Source organism: Gorilla gorilla, chromosome 15, assembly GCF_029281585.2.
Source record: "Gorilla gorilla gorilla isolate KB3781 chromosome 15, NHGRI_mGorGor1-v2.1_pri, whole genome shotgun sequence".
NCBI lineage: Eukaryota > Metazoa > Chordata > Mammalia > Primates > Hominidae > Gorilla > Gorilla gorilla.
The window spans coordinates 90,298,854-90,320,419 of record NC_073239.2 but is presented as its reverse complement, the minus strand read 5'-3'; the positions used below and the strand labels follow the sequence as shown (position 1 = coordinate 90,320,419).

At 41.9% G+C, this 21,566-nt stretch overlaps 1 protein-coding gene across 36 annotated transcripts in view; it reads left to right on the top strand.

Moving 5' to 3' along the window:
- NUMB (NUMB endocytic adaptor protein) overlaps positions 1 to 21,566 on the top strand; it is a 190,603-nt gene that overhangs the window by 22,005 nt on the left and 147,032 nt on the right. For 2 of the 36 annotated variants that reach the window (XM_055360856.2, XM_055360836.2), the window contains exon 1: positions 14,041 to 14,183. The exons of the other annotated variants lie outside the window; for them this stretch is intronic. The gene's annotated coding sequence lies outside the window, so the exon portion shown is untranslated. Of the gene's footprint in view, positions 1 to 14,040; positions 14,184 to 21,566 lie in introns of those variants that run through there. 36 annotated transcript variants of the gene reach the window in all.

The following is a 21,566-nucleotide window of genomic DNA, read 5'->3' as shown; positions in this document are numbered from 1 at the left end:
CCCTTGAACCCAGGGGGCAGAGGTTGCAGTGAGCTGAGATCACGCTACTGTGGTCCATCCTGGGCGACAGAGCGGGACTCCGTCAACAAAAACCCTTCAAAAGTTTCTATTGTGACAAGAAACCCAAGTGAGTTACTAAACAAAAAGTAAGGTTATTTTCAGAATCAAAATGATCTTCAACTAGAGACTGTTTAAAATGCACTTTAAAATGAGACAGAATTTGAAGAAACTAAAAATAAGGCTAAAAATAGGCATCCTCATTGTATAGTAAATTCTACATCATTATTGTAGACAACAGATAATTTCTAAGTGACACAGTACGTCATTTTATGAATATACTACACTTTGTTTTTCCATTCTTCTATTGATATTTGTGTCATTTTCTTTTTTTTTTTTTGAAACAGAGTCTTGCTCTGTTGCTCAGGCTAGAGTGCAGTGGTGCGATCTCGGCTCACTGCAACCTCCACTTTCTCAATTCAAGCAATTCTCTCACCTCAGCCTCCCAAGTAGTTGGATTATAGGCGTGCACTACCATGCCCTGCTAATTTTTGTGTTTTTAGTAGAGATGGGGTTTCACCATGTTGGTCAGGCTAGTCTCGAACTCCTGACCTCAAGTGATCTGCCCACCTCAGCCTCCCAAAGTGCTGGGATTACAGGTGTGAGCTACTGAGCCCAGATCATTTTTAGTTTTTGGTTATTATAATGAGAAGGCTGCTATAAACACTGCTTTGCAAGTATTTTTGTGAACATTTCATTTCTCTTGGGTGAATGCCTAGCAGAATTGTTGTGTCACAGGGCACATGTGTGTTTAACTTTATAAGAAATTGCCGGCTGGGTGCAGTGGCTCATGCCTGTAATCCCAGCACATTGGGAGGCTGAGGCGGGCAGATCACGAGGTCAGGAGATCGAGACCATCCTGGAGAACACGGTTAAACCCCGTCTCTACTCAAAATACAAAAAAATTAGCCGGGTGTGGTGGCGGGCACCTGTAGTCCCAGCTACTCAGGAGGCTGAGGCAGGAGAATGGCGTGAACCTGGGAGGTGGAGCTTGTAGTGAGTCGAGATCGCGCCACTGCACTCCAGCCTGGGTGACAGAGCGAGACTCTGTCTCAAAAAAAAAAAAAAAAGGTAATTGCCAAATGGTTCTCCAAAGAAAACCATGGAATGGTTATACCGTTTTAATACTTCATCAGCAGTTTATGAGTTCAGTTGCTCCACATCCTTGCCACTACCTGAGTTGTTAGTCCCTTTGATTTTAGTCATTCTAGTGAGTATAAAGTGGCATCTTAGAGTAGTTGTAACTTGTGTTTTCCAGATGATTAAATATATTGCACACTTAACTTTTTTTTGGTGAATATCTTTGACAAAGGCAAATTTGCAGATTGATAGTAAATATCTTAGTAAAAGATTGTGTGTTTTATTACTACTTATGGATCCAGATTTATTCTCATTTGTAAGAGCAGAGATGGGAGATGGATTTATAATTAAAAATAAAATGAAATAATTATTCCAAATAGAAGATTTCTCAGAACTTTCATATAGTGATAATTCATGTTGATTTTTTGGAGTAAATATTTGCTATTGGTTAATATTGGTGGGAACTTTGATAAGTTGAATGATTCAAAAGAAAGACTTCAGACTGTGTTTTGTAGAGAGCTATGGTTTTTTCATTTTTTTTTTCTATTACAAAATTTAAAAATAAAGATGAAGTCTCGCTATGTTGTCTAGGCTGGTCTCGAACTCCTCACCTCAAGCATTTCTCCCACCTCATCCTCCCAGAGTGCTGGGATTACAGGTGTGAGCCACTGCATCCAGCCTAGAGGTACTTTCTGAATTTGATTCACTGATTGAATCACTGATTCAAGAATGTTAAAATAGTGTGATCTGGTTAGGAAACTATTCTATATTTGGGCCACTTGTGAGAACTGATAGCCTAGTAAAGTATCCGATAATAATGATAATATTAGTACTAGCAGCAGCCAATGTTACATCCCAAGAAGCGTTCTAAGTGCTTTACATGCACTAACTAATTTAATCCTCATGATAACTCCTGTGAGGGCAGCTACTATTATAATCTTTATGTTACTGGTAGGGAATCTGAGATAGAGAAGGTAAGTGATTTGCCCAATATCATAGAGTGAGTGGTAGAACTGGGATTCAAACCTAGATAGTTTGGCTCCAGAGCTCATACTCTTAACTTTCAGTGCTAAATGGATTAAATTAAATGTAGTCAATTTTACTTTGTTGTTGAGCATATATATCATTGTGCAGTAGTAGTGGCCCAAGTTTAAATTGGGATTTCTTTTTTTCTTTTTTTTTTTTTGAGACAGAGTCTCCCTATGTCACCCAGGCTGGAGTGCAGTGGCACAATCTTGGCTCACTGTGACCTCCGCCTCCCAGGTTCTAAGCGGTTCTCCTGCCTCAGCCTCTGGAGTAGCTACGATTACAGGCGTGCACCACCACACCTGGCTAATTTTGTATTTTTAGTAGAGACGGGGTTTCACCGTGTTGATTGGCTAGGATGGTCTCAAACTTCTGACCTCAGGTGATCCATCGGCCTCGGCCTCCCAAAGTGCTGGGATTGTAGGCATGGGCCACCGCGCCTGGCCTTAGAAATCGGGATTTCTGAGTTTGCAAATAGGCTATCAGTTTCTTTCTCTTTACTACCTATACTCCTGTCATATATTTCAGGGGTGATTTATCAAAGGAGATTTTTATCTGAATTAACAGACGGTGGACAAACTTAGTAACCTTAAATTGCTTTTCTAGAGAAGATGAGTCACTTCTCTCTGTACTTTAATTGAGTCTTAGAATACGAGCAACTACTTTCTGACAGTTTTCAGCACTGTTTAACTGGTCTTTGTGAGACTCTGAAAATGTAATGTTTAAAATTAACATTCCTTGGAAACAAACTGAGTGAAAAAGGAAGTTGATGAAAATTGTTGGACCTAATAATTGGGCCTACTATAGCACTACTACTTTTTAAAAATTTTTTTTTTGAGATGGAGTCTGGCTCTGTCACCCAGGCTACAGTTCAGTGGCGTGATCTTGGCTCACTGCAACCTCCGTCTCCTGGGTTTAAGCGATTCTCCTGCTTCAGCCTCCCAAGTAGCTGGGACTACAGGCATGCACCACCATGCCCAGCTAATTTTTGTATTTTCGGTAGAGACAGGGTTTTGCCATGTTGGCCAGACTGGTCTTGAACTCCTGACCTCAAGTGATCTGCCTGCCTTGGCCTCCTAAAGTGCTGGCTTTCTGCAATCTTGGCTCACTGCAACCTCTGCCTCCCGGGTTCAAGCAATTCTCCTGTCTCAGCCTCCCGAGTAGCTGGGACTACAGGCATGTGCCATCATGCCCCGCTAATTGTTTTGTATTTTTAGTAGAGATGGGGTTTCGCCATGTTGGCTGGGCTGGTCTTGAACTCCTGACCTCAGGTGATCCTCCTGCCTCAGCCTCCCAAAGTGCTGGGATTACAGGCGTGAACCACCATGTCCGGTCAAAAATTCTCTTCTTTCTTTCTGAGTTCCCTGCATACTGAGACCACAGAATTATTCTTCATCATTAGTTTGGGTTTAGATAAGATTAATCTTCCAGGAGAGGGCTAGAGTTTTTGGCCAATTTCCTTGAAAGAGGGTCTAAGCATCACAGGAAATGATAGTACTGATTGGCCATGTCCTTCACCATACCTTTTGTGTCTCCTCCACTTCTGATTTGGTGTCTTTATTCCTGTCATGGCTGACTTAAGGAGTGAATGAGAAGCTCTTTATGTATGTATTAAATGTTAATAAACATGATATGTGAGTTTAATTCTTATCCTGCCCGTATGATTTGGCTAAATGTCTTCTCTGGGTCTTTGTTTCTCTTTTTATAAAGTGATAGTATTTGACTGGATGATCTTTAAAGTTTTTTTAATGCTGGAATATTCTAAAAATTATAGTGAATAATGAGTACGTTATTTTTTAAATATACAAAATAAATAGGACCAACACCATTTATTGAGTAGCATTCATTCCTCTCATTTCAATGAGGATCTTAAGTCATGTATCTTATCTCTATATACATGTGAGCCTGTTTTTGTGTTATTTGCCTATCCCTATGTCAATATTACGCTGTCTTATTTACCGTAGCTTTATAATAAGTGTGGATATCTAGTGTGGTGAAGCCTCATCCTCCCCAAACTTTGTTACTCTGTAAAATTATCTTGATTATTCTTTCAAATCTCTCCTAACCTTTAAAATTCTGTGATTTTTGTATATAGTACTATCGTACTGCTTATACTCTTTGGAGATTTGATTGGTAATCAGTACATTCTTGTTGAATGAATAGAATTAAAACAGTTATACTCTATAAGGGCTTATGAATAACAAAGTGTTACAAGTTAATTATTAGTAAAATTATGCCTGGACTTTTGAGAGTGCTGCTAAAATACCTGAATTTTTTTTTTTTGGAAAGTGTTTAATAAAATTACTTTGGAATTTGGGCAGGGTGTATGTAGTACTGAATATTTTGGAGTCTACCACTCTCTGCCCCTTCCCCTTATTTCTTACTCCCTTTGGGTAAAGATTTTAGAAAGAGTAAGTATATTTAATATTTTTGTTTAGACAGGTAGTTTAAAACTGCCTTAAAAGTCATGATAAATTCCACATGAAATTGATGAAATTTTCTTTTTTTTTTTTTTTTTTGAGACGGAGTCTTGCTCTGTTGCTCAGGCTGGAGTGCAGTGGCGTGATCTCAGCTCACTGCAACCTCTGCCTCCTGGGTTCAAGTAATTCTCCTGCCTCAGCCTCCCGAGTAGCTGGGATTACATGCACATGCCACCATGCCCGGCTAATTTTTGTACTTTTTTAGTAGAGACAGGGTTTCACCATGTTGGCCAGGCTGATCTCGAACTCCTGACCTCAAGTGATCCACCTTCCTCGGCCTCCCAAAGTGCTGGGATTACAGGCATGAGCCACCACACCAACATGGCCAACGTGGCAAAACCCTGTCTCTACTAAAAATACAAAAATTAGTCAGGTGTGGTGGCACATGCCTGTAATCCCAGCTACTAGGGAGGCCAAAGCACGAGAGTTGCTTGAATGAGGGCGGCAGAGGTTGCAGTGAGCCGAGATCGCGCCACTGCCCTCCAACCTGTGTGACAGAGTGAGACTCTGTCTCAAAAAAAAAAAAAAAAAGAAAAGCCAAGTGCGGTGGCTCATGCCTGTAATCCCAGCACTTTGGAAGGCCAAGGCGGGTGGATCACGAGGTCAGGAGCTCGAGACCAGCCTGACCAACATGGTGAAACCCCATCTCTACTAAAAATACAAAAATTAGCTGGATGTGGTGGTGCACTCCTATAATCCCAGTGATTTGGAGGCTGATGTGGGAGGGTTGCTTGAGCCTGGTGGCAGAGGTTGCAGTGAGCCAAGATTGCGCTACTGTACTCCAGCTTAGGTGACAGACTGAGATTCTGTCTCAAAGAACAAAATTCAAAAACTTTTTTTTTTTTTTTTTTTTTTTGAGATGGAGTCTGGCTCCGTCGCCCAGGCTGGAGTGCAGTGGCGCAATCTCGGCTCACTGCAAGCTCCGCCTCCCTGGTTCACGCCATTCTCCTGCCTCAGCCTTCCCAGTAGCTGGGGCTACAGGCGCCCGCCACCACACCCAGCTAATTCTTTTGTATTTTTTTTTAGTAGAGACGGGGTTTCACCGTGTTAGCCAGAATGGTCTCGATCTCCTGACCTCGTGATCCGCCCGCCTCGGCCTCCCAAAGTGCTGGGATTACAGGCTTGAGCCACCGCGCCTGGCCCAAAAACTTTTTTTTGTTTGTTTGAGACGGAGTCTCTTACCTTGTCACCCAGACTAGAGTGCAGTGGCATAATCATGGCTCACCACAGCCTCGACCTCCTAGGCTCAAGCGATCCTTCCACGTCAGCCTCCTGTGTGGCTGGGACTGCAGGCATGTACCACCACACCCGGCTAATTAAAAAAACCTTTTTTATAGAAATGACATCTCACTATGTTACCCAGGCTGGTCTCGGAACTCCTGGGCTCAAGCCATCTTCCTGCCTCGGCCTCCCAAAGTGCTGGGATTACAGGTGTGAGCTACTGCCCCTGGCCCCAAAACCCTTATTCATTGTTGGTATAGCCTCTTTGGAAAACAATTTGGCAGGTTGTCATATATAATTAAATGTACACTTACCAGAATGGTCCACTGTTTCACTCCCGGGTATTTATTCAAGTAAAATGAAAACACAGTCACACAAAAACCTATATGCAAATGCAGTATAGGTTGATGCAAAATATATATTTAAAATATGTAAAATATTTATTAATTTAAATTTAAAACATATAAAATATATAATTAAATGTACATTTACCAGAATGGTCCACAGTTTCACTCCTGGGTATTTATTCAAGTAAAAGGAAAACACAGTCACACAAAAACCTGTATGCAAATGCAGTATAGGTTGATGCAAAAGTAATTGCGGTTTTTGCCATTTTAATGCCTTTTTTTTTTTTTTTTGAGACAGAGTCTCACTTTATGGCCCAGGCTGGAGTGCAGTGGTGCGATCTCGGCTCATTACAACCTCTGCCTCCCAGGTTTTCAAGCAATTCTCTTGCCTCAGCCTCTTGAATAGCTGGGATTACAGGCATGTGCCACCACATCCAGCTAATTTTTGTATTTTTAGTAGAGACGGGGTTTCACCATGTTGGCCAGGCTGGTCTGAAACTCCTGGCCTCAAGTGATCTGCCTGCCTCAGCCTCCCAAAGTGCTGGGATTACAGGTGTGAGCTACAGCACACAGCTTTAATGCCATTTTAATGGCAAAAAACACAACTACTTTTGCACCAAACTCGTAATTGCCAAAAACTGGGAATAATGCACATGCACTTCAACTGGTAAATTGATAAAGGATGGCACATCTATACAATGGCATATGATTTGGCAGTGCATTCACTAACATTGTACAATATCAAATGCATTATGCTAAATGAAGGAAGTCAGACTTAAAAGACCACATACTGTGTGATTTCATTTTTGTGGTATTTTGGAACAGGCAAAACTATAGGGAAAGAAAATTTATTTATTTATTTTGAGATGGAGTCTCGCTCTGTCACCCAGGCTGGAGTGCAGTGGCGTGATCTCTGCTCACTGCAGACTCCGCCTCCTGGGTTCACCGCATTCTCCTGCCTCAGCCTCCCGAGTAGCTGGGACTACAGGTGCTCGCCACCACGCCCGGCTAATTTTTTTGTATTTTGAGTAGAGACGGGGTTTCACCATGTTAGCCAGGATGGTCTCGATCTCCTGACCTCGCGATCCGCCCGCCTCAACCTCCCAAAGTGCTGGGATTACAGGCATGAGCCACTGTGCCTGGCCCTTAGGGAAAGAAAATTGACCAGTGGTTGCGAGGGATTGGAAGAGAGTTTGACTACTGAGGGCATGAGGGAATTTTTTTGGGTGTTCTGTGTATCTTTTGTATCTGTTCTATATCTTGATTGTGGTGGTGGTTACATAGTTATGTGTTTTTCAAACTCAGGAGAGTATATATAAATTACACCTCTCCAATTAAAGTTCTAGCATATATTACCATATTAAAAATTATTTTGGAAATATCTCAGAAAATGTTTTATTTTGTTTTTATTTTAATGTTGTAGAGACAGAGTCTCACTTTGTCTCCCAGGCTGGAGTGCAGTGGTGTGATCATAGCTCACTGCAGCCTTGAACTCCTGAGCTTGAACTCCTGCCGCAGGCTCCTGAGTAGCTGGGACTCAGGCATGCACCACCATACCTGGCTAATTTTTAATTTTTTTTAGAGGCAAAGTCTTGGTATGTTGCCCAGGCTGGTTGAACTCCTGGCTTCAAGAGATCCCCTGACGTCTGCCTTCTAAAGCGCTGGGATTACAGACACGAGGCGCTGTGCCTAGCCATGTTTTTTTAGATTCTGCTTATGTGACTTTGGGAGGAGAGAAGGTGGTGGATGGCACTGGTAGAGTTTTGAAGGTGTTGAAAACACTGTGTAAATGCTGAATATGTTTACACTTAGCAAACATTCCTGTCATACATTTAATAGAATTTTATGATGTCAGAATTAGAAGAGCCCAAGAGACCTCATAAAGTGTTCTTTTTTTAAACAGATAAAGGACCCAAAGCCTAGGTAGGTAGGTTAGCTAAAGTCCCACAGCTAGGTAGTAGCAGACACAGATCTAGGATTTAAGTGATGGATTACTAATTTGACTCATATTTTATTAAAACAGTTTTTATTTCAAGTTATTCTCTTGAGACTATTTTTAATTCCTTTTCAAAACTTTTCAATTGTATCATCTTAAAACTGGAAACCACTCCCTTCCTAGTGGTAGGAAAGTCCTGTGTCTGGTTGATAATAGGAAGGCTACATATGAGAGATTCCATAACACTTAAAGTTTGCTTAGGCCCACTCAACAAAGTTAGTTATAAAGACACTTTTCTTTAACTGGTAAATCTAGTTGCTTTTTTTTGTACTTTTCAAGGGCTGTCAGTTAGGAATAGGTTTTTGTAACTTTATTGCATTAAAAAATAATATTTTCAGATGATCATGATTGTTGGTTTGTTAGGAAAGTAGAAAAGGTTTAAGCGTGTTAGGTTCTTTCTGGTTACCTTAACTGCTTAAGGGTTTATCTTATAAATACCGAGGGATGTGAGAGAGCACCAGAAGCAGTCTTAATAGATACATATTCAGGAAATGGAGATTGGAATGTTATTCAAGGCATAACAGCAGCTTTAGTTTTCTTCTATTCTTGAGAACTGGCTTTCACTGTCCGTCTTGTGTTTTCTCTTTCTTGTACAGTAGTTTTGATTGCCTCTAGACCCCAATTCTAGAACAAAGTTTAGAGTTCCTGCTCCTTAGAGATACTGTTGATATTGTAGATATTGCAGATCCAGTCACAGAGCTAGCAGGTGGCTTGGTCTCTTTCTTGTTTTGTTTTGTTTTTTTCTAGACAGAGTCTCACTCTGTTGCCCAAGCTGGGGTACAGTGACGCGATCTCGGCTCACTGCAACCTCTGCCTCCGAGGTTCAAGCGATTCTTCTGCCTCAGCCTCCTGAGTAGCAGGGATTACAGGAGTGCACGACCATGCCCGGCTAATTTTTGTATTTTTACAAAATTTCACCATGTTGGCCAGGCTGGTCTCTGACCTCAGGTGATCCATCTGCCTCTGCCTCCCAAAGGGCTGAGATTACAGGCGTGAGCCACCGCACCAGGCCTCTTTCTTGTTTTTGAAGCTGTGTCTGGGTCATGCCACTTAAGAGTTATTTCCTGTAAGCAATAGCTCCAGGCGGAGTTGGCCAGTTGCTTTCAGCCTTCTTTATAAATAAGGGAACTCTACCCCCACCCTAGCTCTGGCAGACTCTGTCTTGTCTTTTTTTTTTTTTTTTTTTTAAATGTAAGAGTCTCATTCTGTTGCCCAGACTGGACTGCGGTACAGTGGTACAGTCATGACTCACTGCAGCCCGGACCTCCCAGACTCAAGTGATCCTCCACCTCAGCCTCCTAAGTAGCTGGGACTTATAGGCATGTGCCACCATGCCTGGCTAATTTTTTGTTGTTGTTTTGAGACGGAGTCTCGCTCTGTCCCCCAGGCTGGAGTGCAGTGGCACGATCTTGGCTCACTGCAACCTCCGCCTCACAGGTTCAAGCAATTCTCCTGTCTCAGCCTCCTGAGTAGCTGGGACTACAGGTGCCCGCCACCACGCCTGGCTAGTTTTTGTATTTTTAGTGGAGACAGGGTTTCACCATATTAGTCAGGCAGTTCTCGAACTTCTGACCTCAGGTTATCTGCCCGCCTCAGCCTCCCAAAGTGCTGGGTTTACAGTCTGAGCCACCGCGCCCGGCCCTGGCTAATTTTTAAATTTTTTGTAGAGATGGATCCTCTATGTGTTGCCCAAGATAGTCTCAAACTCCTGGGCTCAAGTGATCCTCCTGCCTCGGCCTCCCAAATTGCTGAGATTACAAGTGTGAGCCCCTGTGCCAGGCCAGGTTCTGTCTTACATGGAACATTTTTCTTGCCTGTTCCCCCAAGGAAGCCAAACTCCCAGCTGCCACTGCCTGCTTCTGAACCAGGAGCCCAGTAGGCCTCTGGCTTCAGAGGCCTTACCACTTTGCATTTGTATTACTTATCAATGCCTGGAAGGTATTTACATTATTTTTTGAGCCAGCTATGCATTATTTATTTATATATTTGATACACTTATATATAGTTATTTGGGTGAATTTACTGTACCATCTTGGCCTGAAGCCAAGATTTCAAATCTTGCCTTCTTTCAAAGCCACATTTTCTCGTCTTTAAAATTAGAGGCTGGGCACGGTGGCTCATGCCTGTAATCCCAGCACTTTTGGAGGCCAAGGTGGGTGGATCACCTGAGATCAAGAGTTTGAGACTAGCCTGGAGAACATGTTGAAACATCGTATCTACTAAAAATACAAAAAATTAGCTGGGCTTGGTGGCACGTACCTGTAGTCCCACCTATTCCGGAGGCTGAGGCAGGAGAATTGCTTGAACCTGGGAGGCGGAGGTTGCAGTGAGCCAAGATTGCACCACTGCACTCCAGCCTGGGTGACAGAGTGAGACTCTGTCTCAAAAAAAAAAAAAAAAAAAGTAAATAAAATTAGAATTATAGCCCCTATCTCTTAGTGTTTCTTTGTGCTGATGAAATGAGATTATACACACTTATATGCATTTATATGTAAATTCTTAGAACAGTGCCTTGAATATAGTAGGTGCTGTATATATAGTAGTTATTATATTTTCAAGTGAGTCCTATAATTCCTTGTTGGTATTTAGACAGTTATATAGTAACCCCTAAATACTTGTCAGTCAGTATTCAGAATATCTGTAAATCTGTTTGGGAATTACGGCACGTTTTGAGGCACTTGGGTGAGACATTTAAATTTAATTTTAGGCCAGGTGCAGTGGCTCACATTTGTAATCTCAACACTTTGGGAGGCTGAGGCAGGAGGATTGCTTGAGGCCAGGAGTTCAAAACCAGCCTGGGCAACATAGCGAGACCCCTATTTCTATTTGTTAAACAAAGTTTAAAAATTGTATTAAATTTAATCTTAATCTATATCCTAGGTACCTTGAACTGAAGGTTTTTCATGATGAATTGCAATTTTTTTCAATGTAACAGAGTGCTTTATTCTTTGTATTTACAGTTGCTTTCCAGAAATATTCATGTAATTGGTACTCCTTTAAGCTCTATTGCATGTACTTTCTATTAGCTGTGAATCAAAGAAGTCAGTTTAACCTGTGTAGATGTCATAGAGACACCATAGAAGTTGGCAAGGAGTGAATTTTAAGTCAGGAAAAAGGGGTGTAACAATGTGTATGAGGGAGAAAATAAAGTGGTGCTTGGGGTAGAGATGTTGGCTTAGACAACCATAGTTCTGACTGAGGTAAAGATCCTTTAGGAGAAAGAAGAACAAAAAGGAGGGATAAAATATTATAGGACAAACTTCCAGCCTCTGTGTTTAGGTTATGACTTATATGTTTGCATATTGCAACTCCTAACGCTGTCATTCTAGTCATGTAAACTTGAACCATGAATCCAGAAGCATGCATTATTATTTTTTCTTTAGAAATCAGAACGGTCAGTTAAATTAGTTTTTCTTCTTGGATTTGGGGTTTGAATTAGTGGAGAGATGAGTGTTGTAGACCATTGTCTGCTATTCTTTTTTAGGAAAACCTGAGTATATCATTCTGCCCTTTAGAGACGTGCTCATGAAGATTATGCTTGTTGGTAAATGATCCTACTTCCTTGTTTCTTCAGCTGAAATAATACGACATGCCACTTCCTTTTTTCCTCTTACATCAAGCCCTGAGTATGCCTTTGTTTTTATTTTTGTCTTATATTGTAAACTACTGTGTGCATATAGGTGTTTGGAACCATGAGAGTGTTTTATCAAGAAAGAAGCATGGCACTGAGAGGATTGATAGTGACTTCATTAGAAGCACTTTAGTTAAGGCAAGATTTATAAAGTTCTTAATGGTTATACATTTGTCCCCAAATGCAAAGGTTTTTAAAAAGATTATGTTAATTCCTTGTCAGAATCAATGATGGGATTTGGAAATCTTTGATTAAGTAGAAGACATATTAGGATTCTGACCCAGAACCTTTCAGGTATTAGGAAGAAATTAAACACTGCTTGTCATAGTTGCTCCTAAAATTTTATGTCTTTCTTTTTAAATGTTTCTTGTTTTTTATTTTTCAATCTAGGACAAGACTGCCAATATTTAAAAATTTCTCATATTCAGAAATGAGTGAGATTCTATATATAGAGAGAGAGTAATTGTGGTTTTTGCCATTACTTTTAATGGCAAAAACCATGATTACTTTTGTACCAGCCTACAGTACAAGTATTAATACAACCGTCTGTCATTCTGTCATGTATCAAAATAGATCAAGAGTCTTTTTTTTTTTTTTTTTTTGGAGACAGGGTCTCACTCTGTCACCCATGCTGGAGTCCAATGGCGCAATCTCAGCTCACTGCAACCTCCGCCTCCCGGGTTCAAGCGATTCTCCTGCCTCAGCCTCCCAAGTAGCTGGAATTACAGGCATCCACCACCATGCCTGGCTAATTTTTTTGAGACAGAATCTTGCTCTGACGCCCAGGCTGGAGTGCAGTGGCACAATCTCTGCTCACTGCAACCTCTGCCTCCTGGATTCAAGCCATTCTCCTGCCTTAGCCTCCCAAGTAGCTTGGATTACAGGCATGCGCCACCATGCCTGGCTAATTTTTTTTTTTTTCTTTTTTGAGACAGAATCTTGCTCTGATGCTCAGGCTGGAGTGCAGTGGCGTGATTTTGGCTCACTGCAACCTCCACCTCCTGGGTTCAAGCCGTTCTCCTGCCTCAGCCTCCCAAGAGCTGGGATTACAGGCGCCAGCCACCACGCCCGGCTGATTTTTGTCTTTTTTAGTAGAGATGGGCTTTTGCCATGTTGGTGCCAGGCTGGTCTAGAACTCCTGACCTCAGGTGATCTGCCTGCCTCGGTCTCCCAAAGTGCTGGAATTACAGGCATGAGCCACTGTGCCCAGCTTGTTTTTTTTTTTTTTTTTTTCAGTAGAGACAGCGTTTCATCATGTTGGCCAGGCTGGTCTTGAACTCCTGATCTCAGGTGATCCACCCACCTTGACCTCCCAAAGTGCTGGGATTACAGTAGTGAGCCACCGCACCCGGCCAATCAAGAGTCTTTATATTGATCTTGTGCCATAAATACTCCTTTTTATCTGTATTGCCATACTGGATATTTGTAAAGCGGTTTAGTTTGGTGGAAGGAACACAGGATTTGAAATCAGAGGGCTTGAAATCTTGTCTCTGTCACCAGCTTTGTGACTGACCTTTTTGAGATTGTTCACCTTATAAGTAATATGAAAAGAATAATGACATCTGTCTTATGATATCTGTCAGTTATAAGGATTAAATTTAAACAAAAACACTTTGTGTAAACTATAACATCTGGGAATGTAACAGTTTTTTTTTTTTTTTTGAGACAGGATCTCTTCCTCCTGATATGGTTTGGTTGTTTGTCCCTTCCACATCTGACGTTGAAATGTGATTCCCAGGTTGGAGGTGGGGCCAGGGGGGTGATTAAATCCTGGTAGCAGATCCCTCATGAATGATTTACCATTATCTCCTTGGTGATAAATGAGTCTTGCTCAGTGAGTTTACGTGAGATGTGGTTGTTTGAAAGAGTGTGGCACCTCCCCACCCCCTTTCCCCTGATCTCGCCATGTGATCTGCCTCCTCCCACTTGGCCTTCCACTATGATTGTAAGCTTCCTGAGGCCCTCACTAGAAGCCAAGCAAATGTTGGTGCCATGCTTGTATATCCTGCAGAACCATGAGCCAGTTAAACCTCTTTTCTTTATAAATTTCCTAGTTTCAGTTTCCTTTATAGTAACACAAACAAATAGACCTTTACCAGAGTTAGAAATTGGTTAGGCTTTTTATCCTATTCAACTCATGGTGTCATGAAAACAAGGGCAATTTGGAGGCCATATTGAGCTCTATCCTTGCTTAAAGGCTCTGGTTGTCCACAAGGATAGTACTGCTACTATGACGTGTTTGGATCTTTGAGGATGCACTTTTGGTTGCCAAAATGATTAGAGGAGGATGAGTCCAGTTTTGACATTCAATGAACAGGAGCCGGGAGTGCCAGACATCCCACAAGGTATGAGACAGTTCCGCATAACTTTATTTCCCCAGACCTTCTTGTAGGTGAAAAACCTGTTTATGCTTATCTTTTTTTTTTTTTTTTGACGAAGTCTCGCTCTGTCGTCCAGGCTGGAGTGTAGTGGTGCAATCTTGGCTCACTGCAACCTCCACCTCCCAGATTCAAGCGATTCTCTTGCCTCAGCCTCCCGAGTAGCTGGGATTGACTACAGTCACCCATCACCACACCCGGCTAATTTTTTGTATTTTTAGTAGAGATGGGGTTTCACGATGTTGGCCAGGCTGGGCTCAAACTCCTGACCTGAAATGATCCACCCACCTCGGCCTCCCAAAGTGCTGGGATTACAGGTGTGAGCCACGGTACCCGGCCTATACTTAGGTTATTCTAATTCTGTTTTACATTTAGACACAAAGTGTTTTTTTTTTTAAACACAGTTTTAATAGACACTGAATTTTCCAGGAATGTAACTACTGAGTATTAACCTGGGGCAAATTGTACTTTGTTTTGTTCAGAACTTTACCAAGAGTTGTTCACTGTTTTAGAAAATCCTATTACTAATGGCATTGCCCCTTATGGTATTTGATTTTCCTATTCAGCTTATTTGTCTCAATCTACATTTGTAGCTGTCACATTCATGGTGATTCTGTGTATAGGTGCAAGTGTCTGTTTCCGTAATAATATGAATTTTAGGATGGATACCTGAGCATTTGCATATTAAAATATTTTATTAAAAATTACTTTTCTGGTGAGGCACAGTGGCTCTTGCTTGTAATTTCAGCACTTTGGGAGGCTGAGGCAGGTGGACCACCTGAGGCTTCAAGACCAGCCTGGGCAACATGGTGAAACCCCGTCTCTACTAAAAATACAAAAATTAGCTGGGCTCAGTGGTGCATGCCTGTAATCCCAGATACTCGGGAGGCTGAGGCAGGAGAATCGCTTGAGTCCAGGAGGTGGAGGTTGCAGTGGGCCGAGATTGCACCACTGCACTCCAGCCTGGGTGACAGAGCAAGGCTCTGTCTCAAAAACAAAACAAAACAAAACAAAAAACACCAAAAAAAACCTTTCCTTTTCTTTCTCTTGTATTACTTTAGGCAGCATATTAATTTTCAGAAACTGAGAACAGATAGGTTACCTATTTGCAATTTATTTCAGGTTTATGCACTGTTGTGCATTTCTCAGATACTTGTATTAATTTTATGACTATGCCACAATTTGTCTTTTTTCTAAAGATAGATTTTTTTCCGCATTTTGTTGCTCTTACAAAAATATTCTTGCTTATGTCTTCAGGTACACTTGTTAATACAAAAGTTTCTCTACAATAATGAATTTTATTTTATTGTATTTTTTCTTGAGACAGGGTCTGGCTCTGTTGCTCGGGCTGGAGTGCAGCCATATTCATGGTGATTCTGTGTATAGGTGCAAGTGTCTATTTCCATAATAATATGGTGCGATCTCAGCTCACTGCAACCTCTACCTCCCAGATTCAAGCAATTCTCACGTCTCAGCCTCCCAAGTAGCCAGGATTACAGACGTGTGCCATGACACCTGGCTGATTTTTGTATATTTCGTAGAGACAAGGTTTTGCCACGTCAAGCAAGCTAGTCTCAAACTTCTGGACTCAAGCAATCCATGTGCGTTGGCATCCCAAAGTGCTGGGATTACAGGTGTGAGCCACTGTGCCTGGCCTAACAATGAATTTTTAAAACATTTTTGGTGGTAATTTCCCCACCTACACACATCTATACATACACATGCACACACAGACAGTTGAAAAAAAAATGTGAATCAATAGTCACCCTTATACATGTGATACACTCATCTTTTCCAATGTGTTTTTCTCTAAGTGCTGATTGTGACCATATAAATGATTTCCCAGTTCATTTTCACAGTTGAAGACAGCTGTCTTGGTTTCCTTTGGAGCGTGAGTCTGTTGACCTGGCTTTCCTTTGCTTATAGATTGTGTCAGACAACAACGTGTCTTGCAGTGAGTGCCTGGCTAAGCAGGAACACTGCTCTCATACCTGGAAACATCTGGGTCTTGAGTGCAATAAGGTTTCAGCTAGGGCTGGGTGCCGTGGCTCACACCTGTGATCCCAGCACTTTGGGAGGCCAAGGTGGGTGGATCACCTGAGGTCAGGAAGACCAGCTTGGCCAACATGGCGAAACCCCATCTCTACTAAAAGTACAAAAATTAGCTGGGCGTGGTGGCATGTGCCTGTAGTCCCAGCTACTCGGTAGGCTGAGGCAGGAGAATCATTTGAACCTGGGAGGCAGAGGTTGCAATGAGCCAAGATGGCACTACTGCACTCCATTCTGGGCGACAGGACAAGACTCTTTATCAAAAAAAATTAAGTTTCAGCTGGGACTAAGTTTGGATTCATCCCTTAAGTACTCCCATTCCTTGATGGAGTGAATTCTGTATGTGTCCCCTAACTACATATTTTGGGTTATGCCAGAGTTTCCCAACATTGTCTGAGGATGTTAAGGGGCAGGATGGGATTGGGTGGGACTTTCTGTTTACTTTGATGTCAGACTTAGCTCCCCGTTTTACTTATTTTGACCATAAACTGCATATTCATTAAGGCTCAAATTTCAATAGTTTATTCTTCAGTTTTCTGGGGACTTTCTAATATGAGTATTCAGTTATATCTCTTGAGGTTTTCCTTATTTATTCATTTATTTATTTATTTATTTTGTGATGGAGTCTCGCTCTGTCGCCCAGGCTGGAGTGCAGTGGCGCAATCTCAGCTCACTGCAAGCTCCGCCTCCCGGGTTCATGCCATTCTCCTGCCTCAGCCTCCTAGTAGCTGGGACTACAGGCGCCCGCCACCACACCCAGCTAGTTTTTTGTATTTTTAGTAGAGACCGGGTTTCACCGTGTTAGCCAGGATTGTCTCGATCTCCTGATCTTGTGATCCGCCCGCCTCGGCCTCCCAAAGTGCTGGGATTACAGGTGTGAGCCACCGCGCCCAGCCCTCTTGAGATTTTCATTCCTTTTCCTCCTTCTACTAGATAGTTTGAAATTTTTGCCAAAGAGAAGATAATTTACGTAGGAATTTATTTTTTATTTGTTTTTCTTTTTTTAATAAACCTGACATTATGAACATACTTAACTTTAATCTTATGTCATCAAAAATTTATGCAAAGAAGCTCCAAGTTTTAACTTTGATTCAGGGTTTAATTATTAGAATATGGATACAAATTGTAACTTCTGTAATTATGCTTTGAACTACAAGGGTGAATCTTCGGTCCTATTCTTGATGACTTGTATAGGGGTGCTGAATAATGAGAAAGCAAAGGAAGAAGAGTCACCATAGGACTCAAAAATAATAAACACAGTGTTCATTCCAGTCTGGAAGTTGTGATATGGTTTGCTTTGCTTTTTTTTCCTTATGTGGTAAAATATACATAAAAGTTACTTTTTTTTTTTGAGACAGAGTTTTGCTCTTGTTGTCCAGGCTGGAGTGCAATGGCGCAATTTTGGCTCACTGCAACCTCCGCCTCCCAGGTTCAAGCGATTCTACTGTCTCAGCCTCCTGAGTAGCTGGGATTACAGGCATGTGCCACCATGCCTGGCTAATTTTGTATTTTTAGTAGAAACGGGGTTTCTCCATGTTGGTCAGGCTGGTCTTGAACTCCCGACCTCAGATGATCTACCCGCCTGTGCCTCCCAAAGCGCTGGGATTACAGGTGTGAGCCACCATGCCTGGCCAAAGTTACTGTTTTAACTGTTTTTAAATGTACAATTCAGTGGCATTCAGTATGTTGACATTATTGTGCAACCATCACCACTGTACATCCCAGAACTTTTCTATTTTACAAACTGAAACTCCATGCCCATTAAACTACAATTTCCTATACCCCACTCCTCTCCAGTCCACAAAACCACCATTCTCCTTTTTGTCTCTATGATTTTGACTATTCTGGTTATCTTATATACATGGAATCATACAATATTTGTTTATTTTTTGTGTCTGGCTTATTTCAGTTAGCACAATTTTCAAGGTTCATCTTTGTGGCAGCAAGTGTCAGAATTTCATTATTTTTAAAGGCTGAATATTCCATTTTATGTATAGACTACATCTTTTTTTTTTTTTTTTTTTTTTTTTTTGAGACAGAGTCTTGCCCTGTCACCCAGGCTGGAGTACAGTGGCATGATCTCAGCTCACTGTGACCTCCGCCTCCTGGGTTCAAGCGATTCTCCTGCCTCAGCCTCCTGAGTAGCTGGGATTACAGGCGCATGCCACCATGCCCGGCTAATTTTTGTACTTTTAGTAGAGATGGGGTTTCACCATGTTGGTCAGGCTGGTCTCAAACTCCTGACCTTGTGATCTGTCCACCTCATCCTCCCAAAGTTCTGGGATTACAGGCATGAGCCATGGCCCCCGGCCTAGACTACATTTTGTTTAGCCATTCATCCATCGGTGGACACTTAGGTTGTTTTCTTCTTTTGGCTACTGTGAATGATGTTGCCTTGAATATTGGTGTACAAATATCTGTTTGAGTCTCTACTTTCAGTTATTTTGGGTATATACCTAGAAATGGAATTGCTAGAATATATGGTGATTCTATGTTTAATTTGAGTAACCACCATATGCTTTACTGATTTTTTTTTTTTTACATTATAGATGTATTTTTAATCAATACATACCTTTTTTTTTTTTTTGAGAGAGGGTCTCACTTTGTCACCCAGGCTGGAGTGCAGTGGCTCGACCTTGGCTCACAGTGAAACAGGAGAGTTTCCTGACCCCCTTCTGGGACTTGTGATAGCTGTGTGGCTCAGCTGCCCCTCACTCAAACCCCTTACAGGAGGGGGAACATGCAGACAGGCAGGTGCAGGAGCCAGGGAGAGTGCTTTTGGGCTCCAGCCCCATGGTAGCATCTAGGGGTGTGTTACAATTAATGCTCTTTTAGCAGTTGCCATCTACAGATGGCTAAGTGTGTAAGTCAGAGTGAAGCCTTTTACACTCTGCCCTCTTGTTACCTGAGTCCTTGTCTGGCATCCAGGAAGGATAAGGTCACACATGGACTTGAGGGTGGTGAATGCAGAGGTTTTATTGAGTGATGGAAGTGGCTCTCAGCAGGATGATGGGGAAGCTGGAAAGGGGATGGAGTGGGAAGATGATCGTCCCCTGGAATTTGGCCATCCTGTGACCGATCTCCTCTCCAGCCATCCCCAGCCAAACTCCTCTCAATGTTCAGATGCTCCTTCTCTTCTCCTCTGCCATGCCATTCTGCTGCTCTTCTGTTCTGCTCTTCTGCTTGTGGAGCCTGGGGGTTGGGGTTTCAGTGGGTACAGGATAAGGGGGCGTGGTGGGCCCAAAGGCAACATTTAGGCACAAAAACAGGAATGCTTGTTCCCATTTAGGGCCGGCCTTTGCTGGAGAACTGCCCTCTTCTACCCTGTATTTCCCTGCCTGCTGTCCATATTAACTGCAACGTCTGCCTCCCAGGTTCAAGCGATTCTCATGCCTCAGCCCCCCAAGTAGCTGGGATTTACAGGCACGTGCCACCACACCTGGCTAATTTTTGTATTTTTAGTAGATAAGGAGTTTTGCCACATTGGCCAAGCTGGTCTCGTACTCCTGGCCTCATGTGATCCTCCCTCCTTGGCCTCCCAAAGTGATGGGATTACAGTCTGAGTCACTGCCCTCAGCCTATACATACATATTTGCACACTCATTTATTTTGGATAAATTTTCTAGAAGTGTAACTATTGGGTCAAAGGATGGGCATAATTTTGAAATGTGATTATTTTCTAAAGAGCTTTTATACTGATATGCCATTGTTGGATAAAGCCCTGCTAGTAGTGAATAGGAGTGCGCCCCCACAACCTTTAAACTTATTCTAACTGGCATAGTGATTCTAGTAAAAAAAAAAAAGAAAAAGTAAGAGTATTTACTGTGGTTTTTCCAACTAACATAATTTTTTCCCTTAAGCATATTTTATATGGAGAATGTGTCAGATTTCGTTGTTTTGCAGGTCTCAATAAAGCTTGTGTGTTGTGCTTAAGTTGCTCTTCTCTGATCTGTTCCTCTAGTGGCAGATACCTGGATGTAAACAACCTGGGTGTTCGTTTATCTTCATGGAATTAACAAAAGACTTTTAATCTAGGAAGTGGCATAAAATGTCACAGTGGATATTAAATGTTTATCTATAGGGGAAAATTTGGCAAGCCAAATCTTTGAACCAACAGCCTTTAGTTGAGTTCTATGAATCCACTGTGAAGTGCCAGCATTTCCAATTGTTTATAGAAATCTAGATTTTTTTTCTTTCTTTTGTAGTACTGTTTCAGAAATAATCTGTTTTCATATTTCCTCTTTATTATAAAACATAGCCTGCTCTAATTCTAAAGTATTGCATAATTACTACTAACATCCATTTATCATGGCTTCTTGACTAGCATCGTTGGAATATTGGTTTTCTTGAAAATAGTTACAAGAGGCCGGACGTGGTGGCTCACACCTGTAATCCCAGCACTTTGGGAGGCTGAGGAGGGCAGATCACTTGAGGCAGGGAGTTCGAGACCAGCCTGGCCAACATGGTGAAACCTCGTCTCTACTAAAAATACAAAAATTAGCTGAGCGTGGTGGCTTATGCCTGTAATCCCAGCTGCTTGGGAGGCCGAGGCAGGAGAATTGCTGGAAGCTGGGAGGTGGAGGTTGCAGTAAGCCAAGGCCATCTCAAAAAAAAAAAAGAAAAGAAAAAATAGTTGCAAAACAGTAAGGAGAAATCGTTTATCGTGCTGGTATGGAGGCAGAAAGATGTGGAGTGTAATCATAGAAAAATGTGAAGTGTTACTTTAGTTATTTTGGCTATGTCATTGTTCATTTTGGTTATATCATTGTTCATTTTGGTCAAATAACATGTAAGGTGTTTTCACTAGTAACAATGTTGTTTCTTGCATATCTGAAAAGCCTTTACAAGACCTATTGTTATTCCTGTGTTTTGTTGGTATTTAGCTCTCCTTTTAACACAATTGTTAAAACTGAAAGCAGAACATGAGAAGCACTACAGTCTGTTAAAGAATCAGACCAATGACGAAACGAAGTGAAACACATTGTTGGCTAAAAATAGCATTTTGCAAATTACATTTGAAGTTGGTTTGTTAGAGCATCTATTGGTAACGAAATTCAGCTGTTCTTATTCTGTGTTTTGTGTGTATTTTTAAAACATCATTATCAGCTGGGCGTGGTAGCGCACCTGTATCCCAGCACTTTGGGAGGCCGAGGCAGGCAGATCACGAGGTCAGGAGATCGAGACCATTCTGTCTAACACGGTGAAACGCTGTCTCTACTAAAAATACAAAAAAACTAGCTGGGCGTGGTGGTGGGCGCCTGTAGTCCCAGCTACTCAGGAGGCTGAGGCAGGAGAATAGCG